Below are 22,888 nucleotides of genomic sequence, written 5' to 3' on the forward strand. Positions count from 1 at the left end.
CCTGCAGGCTCAAAAGGAACCTGAATAGGTCAACTCTGCAGATATCACAGAAGAGCTCAACTGCTTATCTGGCCACAGCAGAGCTATGCTTTATAAACAGTTACAGCAGCAATTTCTGGAAGGTTCTTTCAAAGCTGTAGGTCAAAAAAATACATATTGTTTTTTAACTTATGCTTGAGATTAACTCCCTTGCATTATAAATCCACTACAATTCTCTGGAAAGAAAGGCCTCTTGACTATCTGCCCCAGAAAATTTGGGCCTCTGGACGTGCTATGCTTGCTTTCCAAACACTAAAACCTTACTCAGATGTGTTTTTTTCCTTCCCTAAGATTCTGGGACCACAAAATCAGATCTCCTGAAATAAAATTCTCTCAGTCTATTAAGCTGCATATGAGCACACTCTCCATCACAGTCAGTCCTTAAGACAAAAGCTAGGTCGACCAAATGAATTTTGTCTCTGGCTCAGAACATGATCAATAGTTATTTCTGTTGGAACTTTTAGCCTTAAAAAAAATTAATGTTCCTACTTTACTATTAACTTACTTGTCAGGATCGAATACTACCCATCTATCCCTACAGATTTTGGCCTACCCTGGGAAATTAAAGCAAAACCAACTCCTTTCCCCTGGGCTTTCTACTACTCTGACTTATTATCCACTTCAATCTCACCTCTGAACTTGAGGCAACAGCTCAACTTTCCCTAAGGAAGGCTCCCTCTAGGTTTCATAAAACAGGTACCGGAGTTGCTCTGAACTCTGTAGGGGTATGGGGTAGGTGAGACCCTGAAGAGTATGTAAAATCAGGCGTAGCTGGGACCAGGTACAGTTCAGTGGTGGAGCACATATTTAGTATGTGCAAGGCCCCTGCTTTGCTCCCCAGTAGCTCCTCCCCCAAATTAGTAGTTGTGGACACACATATTTTTATTAGGCCATGTCTACCAAGCATATGCAACAAGATGGCTCCTGTTGTAGCTTAAGGGAGGAGTATTTCCATCTTTTTTTTTTTTTTGTCAGTCAGGGGCCTTGAACTTGAGGCCTAGACAATGTCCCTGAAAGCTCACTTTGAGCCACAGTACCACTTTCATTTTTCTGTTGCTTCCCCCCCCCCCCCCGGTGGTTAATTGGAAATAAATCCCACAAACTTTGCTGCCTAGTTTGGCTTTGAACCACAATCCTCAGATCTCAGCTTCATTAGTAGCTAGGGTTACAGGCATGAGCCACCAGTGCCCAGCCATTTCCATCATTTTCATAAGAAACAACATAGGGGCTGTGAATATGGCCTAGTGGCAAGAGAGCCTGCCTCATATACATGAAGCCCTGGGTTCGATTCCCAGCACCACATATATAGAAAATGGCCAGAAGTGGCTCTGTGGCTCAAGTGGAAGAGTGCTAGCCTTGAGCAAAAGGAAGCCAGGGACAGTGCTCAGGCCATGAGTTCAAGGCCCAGGACTGGCCAAAAAACAAAAAAGAAAGAAAGAAAAGAAAAGAAAAAGAAAAAGAAACAACATAGGGCAGAAGGAAATGTTTGGCTTAGCTAACTTTAGTAGTAAATTAGCCTGCAGGAACACTCATTTATGCTGTTTCCCAGATGGTCACAGGTCCCTGGCTCTCTGAAAGGCTCTGAATGGGTCTTATCCTGTCCACATTGTCAACTAGCTTTTTCCTATTTGGCATCATAAAGTCCAACACACACACACACACACACACAGGCAGACACACACACACACACACACACACACACTTCTCCCTCTGCTCTTAGATGTAGAGTCAGAACTTGCATGTAGTCTATTTGTAATAATAGAATTGACCTTATACAAAAATCTATATGGTCAAGGCTGGGAATATGGCCTAATGGTAGAGTGCTTGCCTCGTATACATGAAGTCCTGGGTTCTATTCCTCAGCACCACGTATATAGAAAAAGCCAGAAGTGGCGCTGTGACTCAAGTGGTAGAGTGCTAGCCTTGAGCAAAAAGAAGCCAGGGACAGTGCTCAGGCCCTGAGTTCAAGCTCCAGGACTAGCAAAACAAACAAAAAAATCTATATGGTCAACTACACTTGTAGCGGACCTGTTTAAAAACTGAAAAATAACATTGTCACCTCACTGGCAGGAAGACAGTGTTACCCCCATCTAGGGCCTTTTCCATAACTGAAATGTTTTCCATGATCAGGCCCCATAATGAGCACCTTAGAGTCTTGGTTTATTTGTTTTGTTTTTGTTGCCAGTCCTAGGGCGTGGACTCAGGGCCTGAGCACTGTCCCTGTCCCAGCCCCTAAAGTAGTGTCTTGGGACCACATATACCCATTCTTCTTGGCACTACCTCCAGTGCTAAGTTCACTCCCACACTACCATCATACTGATTGTCTTTAGCTGGGCTGCAAGCTTTCCAGCACAAGGCAGCCCAAGCTGTTCACTCTCAGGCATGACTTTGCAAATTCCAAGTCCCTCCCTCAGGGGTGTTTTCAACTGGCTTCTGTGCCAGTTTCCACTCAAAAGGTCTTTCCTGGTCACCACTTCAGTGCCAAGACATCTGCTAAGTTACAAAGGTCTCCTCATGGCCTGGGTCTACAATTTTCCTAACTATTCTCTCTATGCAGCTTAAAGGCTTTTCTTGGTTGGGGGGGAGGGGGTGGTGCAGGTACTAGGGAGTGAACTCTGAGCTTGGGCCCTGAGCTTCTTTTGCTCAAGGCTAGTGCTTTACCACGGGAACTACAGCTCCATTTCTGGCATTTTTATAGTTTATTGGAGATCAAAATCTCAAAGAGCCGGCCGGCTCCAGTGGCTCACCCTTATAATCCTAGCTGTTTAGGAGGCTGAGATCTGAGGATCCCAGTCCAAAGCCAGCCTGAGAAGGAAAGTCTATGAGACTCTTATCTCCAATTATCCACCAGAAAACCGGAAGTAGCGCTCAAAGTGGTAGCGTGCTAGCCTTGAGCTGAAGAGCTCAGGGACAGTGCCCAGGCCCAGAGTTCAAGGCCCACAACAGACAGACAGACAGACAGACACAGACACACACACACACACACACACACACACACACACACACACACACACACACACACACACACACACATCTCATGGAGTTTCCAGCCCAGACTGCTTTTTAATAGTGTTTCTCAGACTCAGCCTCCTGAGTAACTAGGATTACATGTGTGAGCTACCAGGGCCTGGCTAATTTAAAGCCTTCCTAACCAGACTTGCAGGTCTCCCAGAATACACACCACCCTGGCCTCATCTCTGGCTATCAGATGCCCTGATCTGAGGAACCAGTCTCTTCAGCCATTATATAGAACACCACTAGTGACATCTCATAACAATTTTCTCTTTCAGAGTCACAATCACAAAAGTTGTAAAAGAAATTTATCCACCACATTAGCCTCAAGTCCTTTACTTCCTATCCGTAATTTCCAAGTTACAGAGAAGAGCTACATTGCTCCTGTTTCCTATTGCATGGCAATGATCTGTGGACACCCACAAGTGTTCCAGCTCATCTGGGAGTAGGTTCCTGAAGAGCCCAAGTCTCCTCCCTGGCAGCACAGTTGTTCCTTCACTCCAACAGGAAATCTCCCAGGGGCAGAAAACCTCCTATCCCCAAGGCAAAACCACAATTCTTTGTGTCCACAGGTATGTTTCTTTTGTAGTACCAGAGGCTGTAAGCAAACACTTGGTGAACAGCCCCCCCCCCTCCCACACACACACAACAATCCACACTGTCTTGCTGAGGAGCAAGGGAGGTAGATAAGGGAGAGGAGAGAGGTTCACATTTGAGCATGCAGAATCCCTACTACGAGCTACACCAGAAAGACACCAACACCAACCCCAAGGTCTCAAACCAGTGCCAATGCTTCCAATGAGTCAGCCACAGAGAGATGGCTCTGAGGCTGGAAGTCTGTCTAGCTGAAAAGGCCAGTTTCAAATCCCATCCTTAAAACTGGCAGGCAGAAATCTCTCAAGTGTGGAATAAGGTGATACAATGTTTCCTCAGAACCTGTTCTGTCAAAGTGCTGCCTGAAAAACCTACATAGTGGGGGGAGGGGGGAATGAGGGATGAGGCAACAAACAGTACAAGAAATGTGTCCAATGCCTAATGTATGAAACTAACCTCTCTGTAATTCAGTTTGATTATATATATATATATATATATATATATATATATATATATATATATATAAAACCTACATAGTACCAGTGACAGATTCATGTGGCTGTTTGCTCCCCCTCCCCCTCCTGGGTTATTCTACTCTAAAAATTATTCAACCTCCCCAATAAATTCAAGTTTTAAAGAACTTTCTTCAAGGGCTGGGGATATGGCCTAGTGGCTAGAGTGCTTGCCTCCTATACATGAAGCCCTGGGTTTGATTCCCCAGCACCACATACACAGAAAATGGCCAGAAGTGGCGCTGTGGCTCAAGTGGCAGAGTGCTAGCCTTGAGCAAAATGAAGCCAGGGACAGTGCTCAGGCCCTGAGTCCAAGCCCCAGGACCGGCCAAAAAAAAAAAAAAAAAAAGAACTTTCTTCATGTTTCCACCCCTTCCCCCCTTGTTTCCTAGTGTACTATACTCATTCATTCATTAACTCACAAATATTTCAAAGCCTGAGCAATGGGCAGATACTATGCTAAGTCCTGGATACATAATGGTAAATAAAATTAAGGCTACAGATCTCCTGGAGGAAGGGGAAAACTGTCTACTAAGGAATATGTGATACATGATGTGATATATGCTACAAAGGGCAAGGATTTAAAAGGGAGGTGGGCCGGGGATAGGGCTGACTCCCTCAGAGGGTTCTTTCAGCTTCTGGAAGGTCTAGCTCCCTTCCAACTGAGGATGGAAAGGTGGCCAATGTGCTAGAATGTACTAAGCCAGGATGAGAGAGAGAGGAGGTCCAGAAACTGGTGGCTCATACCTATAATCCTATCTACTCAGGAGGCTGAGAGCTGAGGATCCTGGTTCAAAGTTAGCTCAGGCAGGAAAGTTTGTGAGACTCTATTTCCAATTAAGCACCAAAAAAGCTGGAAATGGAGCTATGGCTCAAATGGTACAGCACTAGCCATAAGCACAAAAGCTCAAGGGACAGCACCCAGGCCCTGAGTTCAAGACTCAGGACTGGCACCAAAAAAACAACTTTTTTTAAAGGCAGGAGAGCTAGATCACATGTTCAAAGCCATGTGTAAAATGTGATCATATCCCAAAAGCAACACGCCTTCATAGAGTTTCCACAATGATGTGACATGATTTTGTTTGTTTGTTTTGTTTTTGGTCAGTCGTGGGGCTTGAACTCTGGGCCGAGCACTGTCCTGAGCTCTTCAGCTCAAGGCTAGCGCTCTACCACTTTGAGCCACGGTGCCACTTCTAGTTTTCTGGTGGTTATTTGGAGATAAGAGTCTCACGGACTTTCTTGCCTGGGCTGGCTTTGAATTGCCATCCTCAGATCTCAGCCTCCTAAGTAGCTAGGATTATAGGTGTGAACCACCGGTAGCCCACATGACATGATTTTTTTAAAGACCATTCTGCCTGGGCCAGGAGTTTGGTCTACTGTTAAGACTGCTTGCCTAGCATGCACGATGCCCTGGGTTCAATTTTTGGGTATCACATATACAGAAAAAGCCTAAAGTGACGCTGTGGCCCAAGTGGTGATAGAGAGCTAGCCTTGAGCAAAAAGAGCTCAGGGACAGGGCCTAGGCCCAGAGTTCAAGCCCCTCGACCCCCCTCCCAAAAGACCATTTTGCCTGCATTTAGTGACCAGACCAGAAAGTAGATGTAGGACAGTCAGCAAGGAACTGCTGCAGTCTTCCAAGAAAAAGATAAAGATGACTATCTTAACAAGAGTGGTAGCAGTGAAATTGCAGAGAAGAAAACCATCCAAGGTAAAGATCAACAGCAACTAGTACAGGAGTGGCAAAGGGGAGGGAAAGAAGGCCCAGTTTGGGTGTGCAGTGAGGAGAAATGTCAATGACCTCTGGCACAAGGCATAGCTGAACAAACTCTGCTGCTTATAGGTCTGCTCCCCTCTGTACCTGTTTTTCAGAACTTCTAGATACATTTAAAGCCCTTCGGTAAATAAGAATTTACCGAAACTATTTATCAAGCATCTACTATGCAATGGGGATAAAGAGTAACCAAGAGGGGGCTGGGGATATAGCCTAGTGGCAAGAGTGCCTGCCTCGGATACACGAGGCCCTAGGTTCGATTCCCCAGCACCACATATACAGAAAACGGCCAGAAGTGGCGCTGTGGCTCAAGTGGCAGAGTGCTAGCCTTGAGCGGGAAGAAGCCAGGGACTGTGCTCAGGCCCTGAGTCCAAGGCCCACGACTGGCAGGAAAAAAAAAAAAAAAAAAAAAAAAAGAGTAACCAAGAGGGACGGGGAATATGGCCTAGTGGTAAAGTTCTGACCTCATATACAGGAAGCCCTGTATATGAGGTTCGATTCCGCAGCACCACGTATATAGAAAAAGCTGGAAGTAGCCCTGTGGCTCAAGTGGTAAAGTGCTAGCCTTGAGCAAAAAGAAGCCAGGGACAGTGCTCAGGCCCTGAGTTCAAGCCCTGAGATGGCAAAAAACAAAGAGTAAACAAGAAGCAGGTGAGGTGGTGTATGCTTATACTCCCAGTACTTGGAAGTTTGAGACAGGAAGATCAGAGTGTGAAGGGAGCCTGGGCTACAGTAAGACTCATCTCAAATAAACAAGTTAAAAAATTGACCAAGACAGTCAAATCTCTGCAGCTGTCACCTCCAAACTTCTGATACTATCCAGAGTAGCCTCCAAATCCTCCTGGCAGTAACAACTACCAAGGCTGCCTCCTGGAACCTTCAGACAAGCCACTTGGACAGCCAGCCCTCCATCTCTCAGAGACAGTACTCTCATTTCCTAAGATTCTGAGCTCAGGCAGCCTCATAGCTTCAAACAATTTCTGCTGGTTCTATCCTATCATTGAGATTCCTGGTTTTAAATTCTGGGCCCATTTTGTCCAACATGGCCACATAGAGCTATTCAAATTAAAATTAGGAAAAATATAGCTGGTCACCAGTGGCTCATGACTGTAATCCTAGCTATTTAGGAAGCTAAGATATGAAGGTTCAAAGCCAGCCAGGGCAAAGAAATTGGAGAGACTCTTACCTTCAACTAACCAGCAGGATGTAGAGATGTGGTTCAAGTGGTAAAGTATTGGCCTTAAATGGAAAAAACTAAGCAAGAGCATGTGGTCCTGAGCTCAAGCCCTAGTACTGGCACAAAATACAAAAATTAAAATAATTAAAGCTTCAGTTTAAATATTCATTAGTCATCTGTGATTACCATACCACAAAGCACAAATCTAGAACATTTCCAACATTATAACAAGGTCTGTTGGATAATGACCTGCAGAAGGCACTGCCACAAAGGTCTTTGCACATTTGATTTGAATTTCTCTTTTAAAAAACAAAAATAGAAGTTTAATTTATAGAGACTTTCAACTTCTGCCCTCTTTGGTTTTATAAGTGGTCATTATAATACCACTAAAACTGCTTTTTAATATTTCACAGTTTGAGCTTTGCATAAAATTCACTTGAAATTTATGCAAGAAAGGAACTATAATTGTATCAGTCATTATAAAGACTACCATATTTTTAAATGTACTTTACATACTGTCCAATACAACTGATCTTTTATAAGCATACAGATTAACTGATAAGCTTGAAAGTACTCTAGTCTTTATGCCTACTTTTCCTATGAGGGGCTTCTAAGAAATGCTCACTTCAGATTCTAAATTTCAACTACCTAACACCAGCCCTATAATTACACAAGACACCAGACTTTTTTTCCTCTATGATCATATCTACCAGATGACATTTTTTAGTTCAAAGACACATTTATCCTGTAACAGAAAATCCATTAAAATGCTTCAATATGAAACTATCTTGAACAAGACTAGCTAAATGTTGATAATTATTGAAAGTGATAGATGCATAAGGTCTGAGCCAGTGGCTCACACCTGTAATCCTAGCTACTCAGGAGGCTGAGATCTGAGGATGGTGGTTCAAAGCCCGCCTGGGCAAGAAAGTCCATGAGACTCTTATCTCCAAATAACTACCAGAAAACCAGAAGTGGTGCTGTGGTTCAAGTGGTAGAGTGCTAGCTAGCCTTGAGCTGAAGAGTTCAGAGACAGGGCCTAGGCCCAGAGTTCAAGCCCCATGACTGACCAGAAAAAAAAACCAAATGTAATTATATACAAATCTAACCATATCTAATAAACACTTCCTGGGATAATCATAAACTTGAATATGGACAGGTTCTCATTATTTAGTACTGAGAATCCCAAGCCTGGACAAAGAACCAAAGCAACCCGTTCATGAAATTTTCCCCAGTGTAAATGCCAAGATCTAGTTGTCTTGCTGCATATGAAAACACTGCACCAGATCCTGTCAAGAGATGGGGTCCAGGCAGGTGCTGTGCACACAGCACCTCAGAGTCAACACTTCTCAGAGACAAGGCCACTGGTTTCTGACTTTTTCTTTTTTTTTTTCTTCCTTTCTTTTTTTCTGATATTGGGGCTTAGATTTGGGGCCTTGTGCAATTGCTCAGCATTTTTTTTTGTTTTTCTTCCCCTTATCCATTTATTATTTATTTAAGTTTTATGACCTTTAGTTGTACAAAGAGGTTGGAAATCAACTAATCTCTCTGATGAACACAGACACAAAGCTCTTCAATAAAATAGTAGCCAATGGAATTGAGCAACTAATAAAAAATATCATACATTAATGATCAAATAGGTTTTATCCCAGAGATGCAAGGCTGGTTCAACATGATAGTTTATGAGCATAAATGCATCATGATCAATGCCACCTCTTACATTTGATCAGCTTTCTCGCTCACAGATGACACTCTACCACTTGAGTCATGCCTCCAGCCTAGCTTTTAGTTGGTCATGGAGATGAGTCCTATGGGATTTTGTGCTCAGGCTGGCTCTGAACCTCAATCCTATCTCTGTCTCCTTAGTGTCTAGAATCACAGCATGAGCCACCAGAACCAGATCTAGTTCCAGTTAACCAAAAAAAAAGAAAACCCAAAAAACAAAAGACAAAATCTGCTTCCCACATCTAAGCACTAAAGAAGACACAATCCACCCAGCTCCATACTGAGTGCTGAGCCTTCTGCAGAGACTCTTACTGGTGGGGTTCACTCTTACCAGCAGCAGGTGCATTGCAGAAACTTCTACACAAAGTTTCCTGAGAATAGCTCCAGAAGACAGGAACATCAGCCATCTGCCTGTACCTTCAACCCAGTAACTCTATTTCTTGGTTGATAAGAAATGGAGACTGCAAACGAAAACTCACTCATTCTAGATCAGATACCCCACAGCCCTGAGAATCAACAAATCCTTTCCCAGTGATCTTTTGTGGTTGCCAGGCACTGCTCTCAGGGTGTAGTCAATCCTCACAGCCACTCAGAGGTAGGCAACTGATGCATTCACGGTTAAGAAACTACCCAAGGTCACTCAAGGAGCTGATGACTCCTTTCCTTAGACTTCCTCGGTACCATTTATCAGTTGGCTTATTTATTGTCTAGGCTAGGCAAGGTACTGTGTGCAGGCAAGGACCACACATCTATTTTGCTTCCCATGGGATTTCCAGTGCCAAGCACAATGCTTGGCTCCAGGAAATGCTCAAATGCTTGGTGAGTGACTGACAAGCATTAGCTAGTCAGTTCAGGTAAAGAAAATTTTAATTTTCTACTTTAAGTCTAAAATAATAAATACAATTTCATTAGGAATAATATTTTTAAAACAGCATTAGGTTTAAGAAAGGATTAAAAATTGGACAGGAAAACAAGCCAGTTTATGTCAGCTTTCAATATAGCAAAAGAGCAATGAAACTCTTATAAACCAGATAGTATGACTCTGAAAGGTTACTTTCAGAAGCAATCCAATGGGGGGGGGGGGGAAACGGTACTTTTGATCTCAAATCCTATAGAATGGTTTGACAGGACAGCTCCTCTTGCCCTGTACCATTCTCAACTATGAAACTAAACCAAGAAGACACTGGATGCCTCAGTTCCAATAATCTTCTTAGGGGAAAGCCCTTAGAACCAATATTTCAGGCAATCCAACAAAGGTTACCTCACTGCTTTAAAGCACCCAGGTTTCCTGGCCTATGAGCTTGCACAGGAAAGGGCACGTTCTTCTCTTAATAGTCTATTCGAGGCATAGTGACCCTGTCGATGGCTTTTGTTCACTAAAGAAAAAAACATTCCTTTCAAGGACTCAAGTCTAGTATACCTACCATAGGAGTTATTCTTTAGGCTTAGCCAAGTTCCCCCAGTTCACTCAGGATTTAAAAGGTGTTGGTATATAATAATAGACTTGAAATGTGTGATCTCAAAGAAGCAGGAGACTTTTTTTTTTTTTGCCTGAATGGTGAGAGCCTCAAGCTCGCTATCTAAAGCCCTCTACCATTTGAGCCCTTCCTCCCTTCTCCTTTATTTACTTATGTATGTATTTATTATTTTTTGTGCTGGTTGTGGGAATTGAACTCAGAGCCTAGGCTTCTTCACTCAAGGCTAGCATTCTACTACTTGTCCCACAGCTCCATTTCAGGATTCTTGGTGATTAATTGGAGGTAAGAGTCTCACAGACTTTCCTGCCCTGGCTGGCTTTGAACCATGATCCTTAGATCTTAGCCTCTTGAGTAGCCAGGAGTACAGGCAAGAGCCACTGGCTAATGACATCTCCTCTTTTATTTTACTTTTCTTGAGCTGGCCTAGAACTCCTCTTCAAGTTATGATTCTCTTGTCTTTGCCTCCCCAATAGTTGAAATTACAGATACGTACCACCACATTCGTCTTGACTCTTCCTTGTTAGTCTGGGAAATCTCAGAGTGGTATGTGGCTTAAGAGGGTTCCAAAATGAGGCAGAAAGGCTAGGGATATACATAGTTCAGTGGTAGGACATGGCTTACACTACACTGCAGGAAAAATCAGGAACGACCCACCTGCAACAACCATAAAACTCACACTAGGGCTGAGTGATGGATTCACTCAGTTTGAAGCCAGCCCAGGCAGACAAATCTGAGACTCTTATTCACCAATTAATCAACAAAAAGCTGGAAACAGAAGCATGGCTCAAGTAGTAGAATGTCAGCCCTGAGCAAAAAAAAAAGCTAAGTGAAGCCCTGAGTTCAAACCCCAGTAATACACAAAACAAAAAACAACAGAACAGTGTAAATTTGAGATTTAGCCCCATCTACAAACCCTTCATTTTGCCATGTAATAAACCTCTGTTTCCTCATCTTAAGCTAAAATCCCTAACAAGGCTGGGGATGCCGTTCCGTGACTGAGTGCTTGCCTTGCAATGCGTCTATCCCCAGCACTGCCAAACGCATATACATAAAGTTCATAACTATCTGTTACCCATTGTGTATTATGAAGCTTAGAAGTAGAGGCAGTACCTGGCACACATCTCTGTAAGTGACAGCTAATCATGCTGTTATCATCTGCTTCCCTAAGCACTATCACAAATACACAAATGAGAGGCTAAAAGTCCTGAATGAAGTCATTGCCTTGTAACCATTTAGTATCTCATATTCTTAGATTCATAAACTCAAATCTATGAGACTGTGTAGGGGGTGAGGGACAACCAAAATGACTCAGAGTGATGAAATAATGTGCACAGGAACCTGGAGAGAACAGGTAAACACTGGGACTATGGCCAGGGTTCTCTTTGCCTCTAGAGACAAAGCCTTCTATATTGTGACCTCCCTCCAGGCAGCCCTCTCTTTAAGTTCCTCATGGAAGGTTCACACAATGCAAGTAAGCATTATAAGGCAGAGTTTGAAAAGAGCAACACAGAATTTTAATACAACGGGAATCACTTTAAAACTCACACGTAAGGGCTGGGAATATGGCCTAGTGGCAAGAGTGCTTGCCTCGTATACATGAGGCCCTGGGTTCAATTCCCCAGCACCACATATATGAAAATGGCCAGAAGTGGCGCTGTGGCTCAAGTGGCAGAGTGCTAGCCTTGAGTAAAAAGAAGCCAGGGACAGTGCTCAGGCCCTGAGTCCAAGGCCCAGGACTGGCAAAAAAAAAAAAACTCACATGTAAGAATATTCACCATCAGCACATTTCTAGTCTCTTAATGCTGATATTTATCTTAAACTTGGGCTCTAAAGCTGACAAGACCTTAATGAACAAACAGGACAAAGGGAGCTGTCTGTCCATGGCTCATTAGCTCCTGAAGTTAATGCTTCTCATGGGGACAAGAGTCAGCCATAGGACAGTGCTCCAGGCAAACGAGAAACTCATCCTCCAGTCCACAGATTGTGGATTACTGCCTAGGCTCCAATTGACAAAGCTTATGAAATGCTCCCCAGAGCCACCTACGATTAACCAGTCAGTCTGTCATTTGACAACATCAGCTGTTTAACTAGGTGCTCGGTAAATCAGAGCCATGAGTGACCTCATTTAATCCCCACAATTATGTATATATAATATGCTACAAGCCATCAAACCTAAGCTCACTAACTAGATGATACCACTGTATTACGTACCCAAAGAAGGAAACCACTGCAAACTATGTAATACCTTCACAGGCTGTTAAGTTGGGATTTCTTTGTTGCTTTGTTTTTGTTCTAGTCTTGAGACCTGAACTCAGAGCCTGGGAGCTGTCCCTGACCTTTTTTTTACGGCTCAAGGCTAGTGTTCTACCACTTGAGCCACAGCTCCACCTCTGGCTTTTCGGTGGTTAACTGAAGTAAGACTCCCACAGACTTTCCTGCCCGAGCTGGCTTCAAACCATAATCCTCAGATCTCAGCTTCCTGAGTAGCTAGGATAACAGGCATGGGCCACCAGCACTTGGCTATCTTGGCATTGTTGAATATTGTGCCCACTTTAAAGGGATTTACCCAAGGTAACAGAGCTGCTAGGACTCAGATCTAGTAAACGTGGTGAACTTTGCATGGCAGCAAACAAGGATTTCCCAAGGGCCACGTGGATTACCTGAAACTGCACCTGGCAGAGAGGAAGGACACCAGCTAACTTGTCTCCACCACAGCAATATAGCTCATTAATGAAAAATTCTGTGAACATCTCTGAATCTGATCAGTCATAGAAGCCCGGTCAAGTGGACACTTGGCTAAATTATCTCTTATGAACTCAATTCTACTGCTGGGAAAAGTAACACGTTCCAATGGGGGGAGGGGGGGACACGACACATTTTGGAATTAGAAAGCTGTAAACTGAAATTCCCCCTCTACATTTAATCAGCTTGTTACCATAGGCAATTAACTGAACAACTCTGGGCCTCAGTTTCTTCTATAAAAACTTTAGATCGCCACCACCCTCAGAGGCTGCTGTAGACTGGGAGAGGACACAAAGGGTAAGACATGGTACCTGTCAGAGCTGGAACAATGCCTTCTTATCTGCTAATCACCTTCTCCTTTGGGATAGAATCAAAGATCCAACATTCCCTTGACCTTAACAACTTCCAAGTGGGACCCCTCAGATGATATTAAGGATTAGATAGAAGAAAAAAAGCCTGGGATAGATATCCATGGAAAGAAAATGACCTGCATCTGCAGCTACTTGGAAGTCAGGGGCAGTATGTTCCTTTAAAGAATTTCCTAACTTTTGAATAAATGAATTGAATAAAAGAACAGGCATTTATCATTAAAAACATTGGCCAGGACTGCAGGCATGACTTAAGTGGTAAAAGCACCAGCTGGGAGCAAAGAAAGCCCAGAAAGAGTTCCAAAGGCCCTCAGTTCAAACTCCAAAACCACCAAGAAAGAGAGAAAAGGTGTGGGGGAGGGGGGAGCAAGGAAGGAAGGAAGGAAGGAAGGAAGGAAGGAAGGGAGAGAGGGAGGAAGGGAAGGAAGGAAGGAAGGAAGGAAGGAAGGAAGGAAGGAAGGAAGGAAGGAAGGAAGGGAGGGAGGGAGGGAGGGAGGAAGGAAGGGAGGGAGGGAAGAAGGCAAGCAGTAGCCAATAGGCATTAGGATAAAAAGCTGGTTTGTTTTGGTGGGGCCTGAGCACTGTCTCTGAGTTTTTTCACTCAAGTCTAGCACTCTACCACTTTAAGCCACAGTGCCATCTCTGGTTTTCTGGTGGTTAATTGGAGGTAAGACTCTTGTGGCTTGTGGCTTGTGTGCTGGCTGGCTTCAAACTTCACAATCCTCAGATCTCAGACTCCAGAGTAGCTGAGATTACAGGCTTGAAACACCGGCACCTAGGGGATGAAAAGTTTTATACTAAGCCTAACATAAAAACTATTCTTTGCAAGGCCAGGTGCCAGTGACTCACAGCTGTAATCCTAGCTAGTCAGCAGGCTGAGATCTGAGGAAAGCATTTGGAAGCCAGCATAAGCAGGAAAAGTCTTATACACTGTTATCTCCAGTTAATTACCAAAAAAAGCTGGAAGTAGAGATGTGGCTCAGGTAATAGAGCGCTGCTAGCCTTTAGCAAAAAAAAGCTCTGAGACAACTCCCAGGTGCTAAGTTTGAGCCCCAGGACTGGCACCAAAAAATAAACTTATCTTTTCTAATTTGTTTTGATGCCAAAGTAATCTACAGTAGGAAGAATTTTTCTATCACTCCTCTCCACTTTTACATTAAGTAACATTCTGTTCACTTCCTCCTCTTTCTTAGGAGCTTCAGAAACTAGGAGCTATTGACCAGAAGGGAATCCCGTCTTTTGGCATGTAGATTGAATTTCTTTCCCCCCTAATGCTTGGCACCTTCGGGCAAACCACATTCTCACTATAATCTTGTTTAATAAATATTTCTTGACTCTAGGCAATTTCTCTTTGTCCATAACATCCAGCACAGTTATTCTATCTAAAAGCCTGTTCTTTCCTGATACTGCTTGGAACATTCTGCAGCATCCTAACAACTCAATCCCTAACAATAAACACTGTACACTGCCATATGTTAAGTTCAATAATCTCTCACATAATGACATTCTATTCCCTCTTCAAACTTCCAGCACTTAATCCAAGTCACTCAACTTTTCCCTCCTCCTCAGAGGGCCTAGCCCTTAGATTACTTGTCAGTGGACTCAGCTTCCACACACTGCTCTGATCTGAATCATCTTCCTCATCTCAGGTACTGCACCTATTCCTGAAGATAAAGGCGCTCAGTAGATGCAGTTCCAGCCGCAGCTCCCCCCCCCCATCCCACTTTCCAAGTCTTCACTGTCACTCCCAGGAGGGGCTTAGAAGACACCAGCAAAAACATGACTCCGTTCTCATCACCTCAGGAAGCTTACTGGTTTTCCATAAATTCAGATCAACTACCAATTTCTCAAAGAATCTGAAAGAAGATGAAACAGTTTAAGGGTTGGGTAAGAAAAGAACAGAAATGGCAGTTTCACACTCCTGTGTTAAGATGCTCCCAAACTCACAAAACTGTCCCTACCCCAGAAGTCAAGGATCACTTGTCTCTCTATTCTCCTTTAATTACCAACCGCTTCTCACCAGCTTATCCCTGGCCCCTCAAGCCATGGCCTCTACATCCCAGATGAGAATCACCAAAACACATAAAGCATGCATTTCTTCCAATGCAGGATAGTGCTAGACTTCAAACAAGCCTACAGCATCCCCTACTTTCTAGGAGTCCAGACTTTCCCTTCAACTCTTTTTTTAAAAAAAAGGGGGGGGTGGAGGGTGTCCATCCTCCATAAGTGGCATGTATTTAAAAAATTTTTAAATTAAAACAAAACAAAACAACTAGTGACAAAGTATCCCACCGCTCTCTAGAGGGTGTTAACGGACTTTGGCCCTTATAGTTGATGGATGCCCTGTAACCATAACAACCGATGACTTCAAGTATCCAGCAACCCCGGGGAAAAGGCTAAGTTTTCAGTGGGGCAAACTCCCAAGCACCGACCAAATCCCGCGCGAGGTGGCTACGCGTGGTGCAGTGGACGCCGGCTGTCAGGTTCCTCCTCGGGTCCCAGCGTTCCGACGGCCGCCGCCACCGTCACGGCCGGCGTTAGGCCTCGGCCCAAAGTCACTTGTTCACCTTCCGATCCCCCGGGGTGTCGGCGCGCCGCCGCCTCCCTCGGGACGCACCCGCCACCCCACACCCCCACCGGGCCGCCCGCGTTGGCCGGGAGTTAGAGGAAAACAAGCGAGGCGCACCGCACCTCTGACAGACCCGACGGAAAGTAACTGCGGCTCTCCACTTCCGACGTGGGTGAGGGGAGCAGCGGGAACCCCGGAACCCTTCACGAAAGTGCCGCCTCCCGGTCCGGGGGTCGAACCCGGAGCCCCAGGGCGGCAAGCTCAGGACAGCCGGCGGGCCGGACTGGTACTCGGGTCCGGTCCAACCTGCCCCCCCCGCCCCGGGCAGGGGAAGGCTGGCTGGGGACGTCGCGGCCGGCGCCGCTGTCCTTGCCAGGGCCGCGGCCAGAGACCTGGGGAGCCAACCCAGCGCCCCGGCCGCGCCAACGGCTGCGGTACCCCGCCGGCACCCGAGACCTGTGGAGACGACCGGCCCCGGACCGGGCCTTCCCCGTGGGCTTCTCCCTCTACCGTCCTTCCCAGCCCGGAGCGCTCACCCCGAATCCGCTGGCTGCTTCATGGTACTGCGCCGGCGCCCGTGCTCCGCGGTCACCGCGACTCCGGCTCCGGCTACGGCTTCAGCTCCAGCTCCAGCTCGGGTCGCGGTCCCGCCGCCCGCCCGCCCTCGGGCACCGGCTGCCCCGCCCCGCCGCGGGACCCGCCCCGCGCCCGCGGCAGCGGCAGCGGCCGCCAACCAGGGAGCGACGGGGGCGGAGCCAGCCGCGCGCCAGGCGCGACCAATCGAGCCCCTACCCCGCGCCGTGGAGCGGACGCGGAAATGTGCCGGCGATTAATCCGGGCTGTTAAAGGGGCCGCTGATAGGAGAGCCAGGGTGGGAGGGGTAAAGGGTTCTTTCTCTTAGGGTTAACTGCAACGCTTTCCCCAGCTCTTTGCGTTGTTGTTGTTGTTTTTTTGCCAGTTTTGAGGCTTGGGACTCAAGGCCTGAGCACTGTCCTTGGCTTCTTTTTGCACAAGGCTAGCACTCTTCCTCTTGAGCCACAGCGCCACTTTTGGCTTTTTCTGTGTATGTGGTGCTGAGGAATCGAACCCAGGGATTCATGCGTGCTAGGCAAGCACTCCACCGCTAAGCCACATTCCCAGCCCCGCTTTTTTGCATTTTTAAGATTTTTCAGAGGCTGGGATATAGCTCAGTGGCAAAGCAGTTGCCTAGCAAGTGCAACGTCCTAGGTTCGATCCCCAGCACCAAAAAAGAAAAGACAAAAAAATAAAAAATACAGTTAAAAGATTTATTTTTCTTGCATCCTGGCAACTAGTGCCTCTGAAGGAAACTGAGGCTACAAGAATCAGATGTCTTGCTGGCTGGGCAAATGCACTCGAATATGGGGTTTCAGTTGCTTTGGGATTGGTTTTCTTTTTGCTGTTCTTATTGAGAGAAGGTCTCTCGACATAGCATAAGCTAGCCTTGACTATCCTCCTGTCTCTGTTTTCCCATAGTTGAGATTACATGGGGTCATGGCCGGTTAGAATTTAGGGTTTTAGAGGATTGTCAGACATATCTATCTATCCCTGTCCAGTTTCAGAAATTGGCTTTGAAAAGTAAACTCCAGGCTGAGAATGTGGCTCAGTGGTAGAGTGCTTGCCTAGCATGCATAAAGCCCTGGTTTCCATTCCTCAGTACCACATAAACAGAAAAAGCTAAAAGTGGTACTGTGGCTCAAGTGGTAGAATGCTAGCCTTGAACAAAAGAAGATCATGGACAGTGCTCAGGCCCTGAGTTCAAGCCCCAGTATTGGGAAGGAAGGAAGGAAGGAAGGAAGGAAGGAAGGAAGGAAGGAAGGAAGGAAGGAAGGAAGGAAGGAAGGAAGGAAGGAAGGAAGGAAGGAAGGAAGGAAGGAAGGAAGGAAGGAAGGAAGGAAGGAAGGAAGGAAGGAAGGAAGGAAGGAAGGAAGGAAGGAAGGAAGGAAGGAAAAGAGAAAGGAAGAAAAGCAAAATTTCAGGCTGGAGGTATAGTTCTGTGGTAGAACACTTGCTTAGCATGCAGGTAGGCTCTAGGTTCCATCCCCATCACACATAGGCCTACCACACCTGTACAGTACATCCAATCCCAAAATGATAAAATGATTGTTGCTGGTATTTAGAGCTCATTCTATGTATGTAAGTATGTATGTATGTATGTATGTATATATGTACGTATGTTGCCAGTCCTGAGGCTTGGACTCAGGGCCTGAGCACTGTCCCTGGCTTCTTTTTGCTCAATCCTAACACTCTACCACAGTACCACTTCCAACTTTTTCTTTTTATATGGTACTGAGGAATGGAACCCAGGGCTTCATGCATGCAAGGCAAGCACTCTACCACTATTCCAGCCCCTAGAGCTCATTTTAAAGAGACAGTATCTGAGGCCCAGAAAACAAAAATGAGTTCTAGAAGTGAATGTTCACTTATGATGAGTTTCCTGTGGCAGAGATGTCCATTTTACCTTTATCACCTGTGAACCTGGGTTAACAAGAAGTTTGGGCACAGGACACTGGTCCACCATGAGAATGCCCTCTGTTTATCTGCATTGCCTCTACCTCAGTAGATCCCAAACAACAGCATCAGAACATCTTAGAAGAATTTAACGTACAGACTCTTCAGTCCCACAGGAAAGGAAGTCTCTAATTCACTAAGTCTGGGTGGGCCTGGGGAAACTAGCGTTCACATTTCAACTCCTCTGCGTCGGGTGATTCTCAAAAGCTGCTGCTCCAAGAGTTCAAGGTATGTATTCCAAGTCTATCATAATCTGTAAAATTCAAGTTCAGTTGTCAAAAAATAAAGCCTCAAAATTAGTAATGTGGTTGGGAGTCTTGCTAGTAAGGTTCAAGATCACTTGCTGAGAAATAAAACCATTTCCCAAAGGAGTCATGCTAACTGAATTTAGAAGGGCACTGGGCTTAAAGAAGCAACCACCGAAAAATTGAAGTCCTAAGGCTTAGAACTGAAGGATGCCAGTCTTGTTCTCTGACTAATGAGTAAGACAATGCCTACATATCTTAATGGCAAACACAGCCTTGCTCATCTTCATTACTGGGCCATGTGACACATTCCAACATCATGAAGTTCTACTCATCCTTCTGGCCACATTTCCTTCCTTGTCCCAGTGCCCCAGACACCTATGTGACCCAGATGTCCTGCCCTAGATTTGGAGGTTATGCTCTTCTAACCTAAACCTCTCCAGCATAGGCTTCCAGCTCTTGTAATGGCTTCTCCATGTAAAGCCATTTTATGCTGTGATAGTGGGTGGATACACTGCACACAGATTAATTGATCTCATCAGAGTTGAGTCTCTGGGTAGCAGACATCCCTGCTTGGAATCACTGCTTGCCTCCATGGTTGCCCCCAAACAAAATGGAATTCTTGTCCAAATAGGAGAGGGTTCCAGTTATGAATACCTGGACAAGTAACTTGAGGGGATGGATAGGGTTGGGATAGATGGGGGAGGGAAGAAGAGAGTGATGAAAGGGGGTGACACTGATCGAGCTGTATTGTACTAAAAAATTGGTATGTTGAATTAAACCCCTCTGTACACCTAATTAAAATAACAAAATACAAATAGATCAATTTAAAAAGTAAGTTAATAAGCACACACACAAAAGAGTATCTGGAAACATATAGCAAGGGAAGTTATCAGTGCCAGCTTGAAGACAATCTCTAGCCCCATTTGGAGGATTGGAGAGGAGGAAGTAGCCCTAGTGCTAGACCCTGGCAAATGCCCTTGAAAGCTGGCAGCACAACTCTCAGAGTGCTGGTCACCCTCTCTGCCCATACCTAGCCCTCCATAAATGTTCAATTAAGTAACAAAGGATCGACATGGCTTCAAATTAAGGGCAAGAAGATCCACCATAAACACTTAAAAGGAGACCTTTTTTAAAAAAAATGAATTTAGATGCTTTGAAAAATAAGAAAGGCTGGGAATGTGGCTTAGCGGTAGAGTGCTTGCCTAGCAGGCATGAAGCCCTGGGTTCCATTCCGCAGTACCACATAAACAGAAAAAGCCGGAAGTTGCACTGTGGCTCAATGAGGAGGGTGAGGTAGGAGGATCAAAAGTTGGAGACCAGCCTGGGCTACACCTTGCCAGGTGCCAGTGGCTCATGCCTATAATCCTAGCTACTCAGGAGGCTGAGATATGAAGATCACAGTTCAAAGCCAGCCTGGGAAGAAAGGACCCCTGAGACTCTTATCTACAGTTAACCACCAGAAAACTGGAAGTGGAGCTGTGGCTCAATGTGGTAGAGTGCTAGTCTTGAGCAAAAGAGCTCAGGGACAGTGCCCAGGCCCTGAGTTCAAGCCCCATGACTAGCAAAGAAAAAGAAAAACAAGGGAACATATAATAACACACCACTAATGCATCCTACCTATTAAGAGGTTGCTATGTTTCATATATATATACTGTGCCAAGTCCTTTTCACAAAGCAATTCTTTGAAACCTTACAATGATTGTGTGGTAGCTATGATTGCTATTTTCTCCATGTTGCAGGTGCAGACACTGAAGCTCACAGAGGATTGGCAATGTGTCTAAGATAGCAGGGCTAGTTAAAGAAAGAACCAGCATTCATGATCCTAAGGACCAGGTTTCTCCTAACTGCTCTACTTCCATGCCTGCCAAAATGCTGTCTTGTTACAAGATGGATAACTTCAAAAAGCAAATACCACAAATGTATACCAAAAGGAAATATAGTATAGGAATCTGGTTTTGGAGTTGAGGTCTCACTGCTCAAACTATCTACTTGACCTTGGTTTGAACAAGTTATTATATCTTTTTGAGTCTCAGATTGTTCATCTATAAAATGGGATAACAAATGCTGTCTCCTTGGACTGGCATGAAAGTCAAATAAACTGAAAAATTTATGCGATAGCTGTCTGGTTCAATTGTATGTATATATGTATGTATGTGTGTATGCGTACATGTATATATGCATGCATGTGTACACATGTGTATGCATGTATGTGTATGCATGTGTGTATGTGTGTATTCATGAATATATATATGCACGTGTATGTGTGTATGTATGTATGTATTATGCTTCTGAGAATTGAAACCAGAGCCTCATACTTCCAAGAAGACTGTTCTATCACTTGAGCCACACCCCCAGCACTTGATTTATGAGGTCTTCCATTTTGATGGCATGATTACGACAGACATTTCATAGAAATTATACTTCAAATTCTTCAGACATGCAATATGCCGCTTAGTGCTGTGCTGAGGCCCTGGGCTGCAGTTCCCAGCCAATCACTACACCATGTAGAAAAGCAGTGCTCTCGGCAGTGCTGTACAGCTATAGGCATAGTCAATTAATTTTAAACTTCTTTATCATGAGTAAGTTGTTTTCCCATAATGAATCTAGAAGCATAGATGTACTTTGAATTTACAAATGAAAAGAATTATTTCAGAGCTTGGTATCCGACTCATTGTCATGACCTAAGACAAAGGTCAGAGATGAGGATACTAAATTCAAATATCAACTCAGACTCCTCCCTTGGTCCCCCAAATATGTATGCACATGTTCTAACATGTTCTAGCTAGGGTAGAATCTTAAGACATGAAAAAAAATTGAAACTGAAGTTAGAACTCTGGCTTCTTCCCCCATCCTCAACCCTCACCCTCAACCCAGGCTCTTACAACCCACACTTCAGCTGTCCCTTAAGCTTTCCCGAGCTCTAAAAGTGATCCCCAGTGATGATATTTAATCATCCTTATTTTCTCATGACTCTCTGAACACACACATACAAATGCTCTAAGATTCCAAATCCTTTGGGCTTTTATTGTTGTTGTTGTTTTAGCTAGTCGTAGGGCTTGAACTCAGGGCTGGAGATCTGTGCCTGAACTCTTGTTCAAGACTAGGGCTCTACCACTTTGAGCCACAGCTCCACTTCTGGTTTTTGAATGGCTAATTGGAGATCAGAGTCTCATGGGGACTTTTCCACTGGGGCTGGCTTTGAACCATGATCCTCAGATCTCAACCTCCTTAGTAGCTAGGATGACAGGTGTGAGCTACCAGCATCCAAGCAGCTCACAATTTCATTAGTGTTAACTATCAGGAGATTTTAGGTGTCAAAGGCAAAAGCAAAGTAGTTGGGGTTAGAAGTGCTGAGGTTCTCTTAGTGCCAGGCTGAGGAAAATAGCTAAGAAATACAAGAATTTTGAAGTTGAGCAGGAGACTTGATGGGTCAGGGGCCAAGGAGGTCCAGGGCCCTGGGCCAAGAAGGCCTCTCTTCTGCTTCCCAGATAAGCTCCATCTGGATATGGAAGGGTGTGGGTGCTGATTCACTCATAGGTGGGGGACAGGAAACAGGAAACGCAGGCCTGGTAGCGTCTAGCTTTTAGCTTGTAAGTTGGAAGGAAAGTCACCTCTTGAGAGTGGGTAGGAAGGCGATAACCAAGGGGCTTTGTGTGGAAACAGTGACTAACTGGAAGGGAGCGGCAGTGGAGAACGGGATTTCAGGACAGCCCAGGGAGCCACATTTGGGAGGCAGCACCAGGGCTTTAGGGTTGCATGGATGGCTCCAGGGCCCAGAAGCAGAGGTTAACAATCCTGAGAGGTGACAAAGTCAAGTACAGCCACAGAAGTGGAGTTTCTTTTGCCAGTCCTGGGGCTTGAACCCAGGGCCTGGGCACTGTCCCTGAGCTTCTTTTTTGCTCAAGGCTGGCATTCTACCACTTGAGCCACAGCGCCACTTCTGGCCTTTTCTATTTAAGTGATGCTGAGGAATCAAACCAGGGCTTTGTGCATGCTGGGTAAGCACTCTACCACTAAGCCACATTCCCAGCCCCAGGAGTGGAGTTTTTAAAGATGCTCAATTCCCAGGATTCCCCATTCCTTAGTTTCTCTATGGAGAGTCATCCGAGACCTGACACCAACCC

The 22,888-nt window shown here is 45.1% G+C and overlaps 1 protein-coding gene across 3 annotated transcripts in view; it reads right to left on the reverse strand.

The window, feature by feature from the left end:
* Tex2 (testis expressed 2) overlaps positions 1 to 16,657 on the reverse strand; it is an 87,503-nt gene extending 70,846 nt beyond the window's left edge. For all 3 annotated transcript variants that reach the window (XR_007213814.1, XM_048366740.1, XM_048366741.1), the window contains exon 1: positions 16,524 to 16,657. The gene's annotated coding sequence lies outside the window, so the exon portion shown is untranslated. The remainder of the gene's footprint in view (positions 1 to 16,523) is intronic.
* Positions 16,658 to 22,888: the final 6,231 nt, after the last annotated feature.

The sequence above is a fragment of the Perognathus longimembris genome, chromosome 17 (genome assembly GCF_023159225.1).
Source record: "Perognathus longimembris pacificus isolate PPM17 chromosome 17, ASM2315922v1, whole genome shotgun sequence".
In the NCBI taxonomy this organism is placed as follows: Eukaryota; Metazoa; Chordata; class Mammalia; order Rodentia; family Heteromyidae; genus Perognathus; species Perognathus longimembris.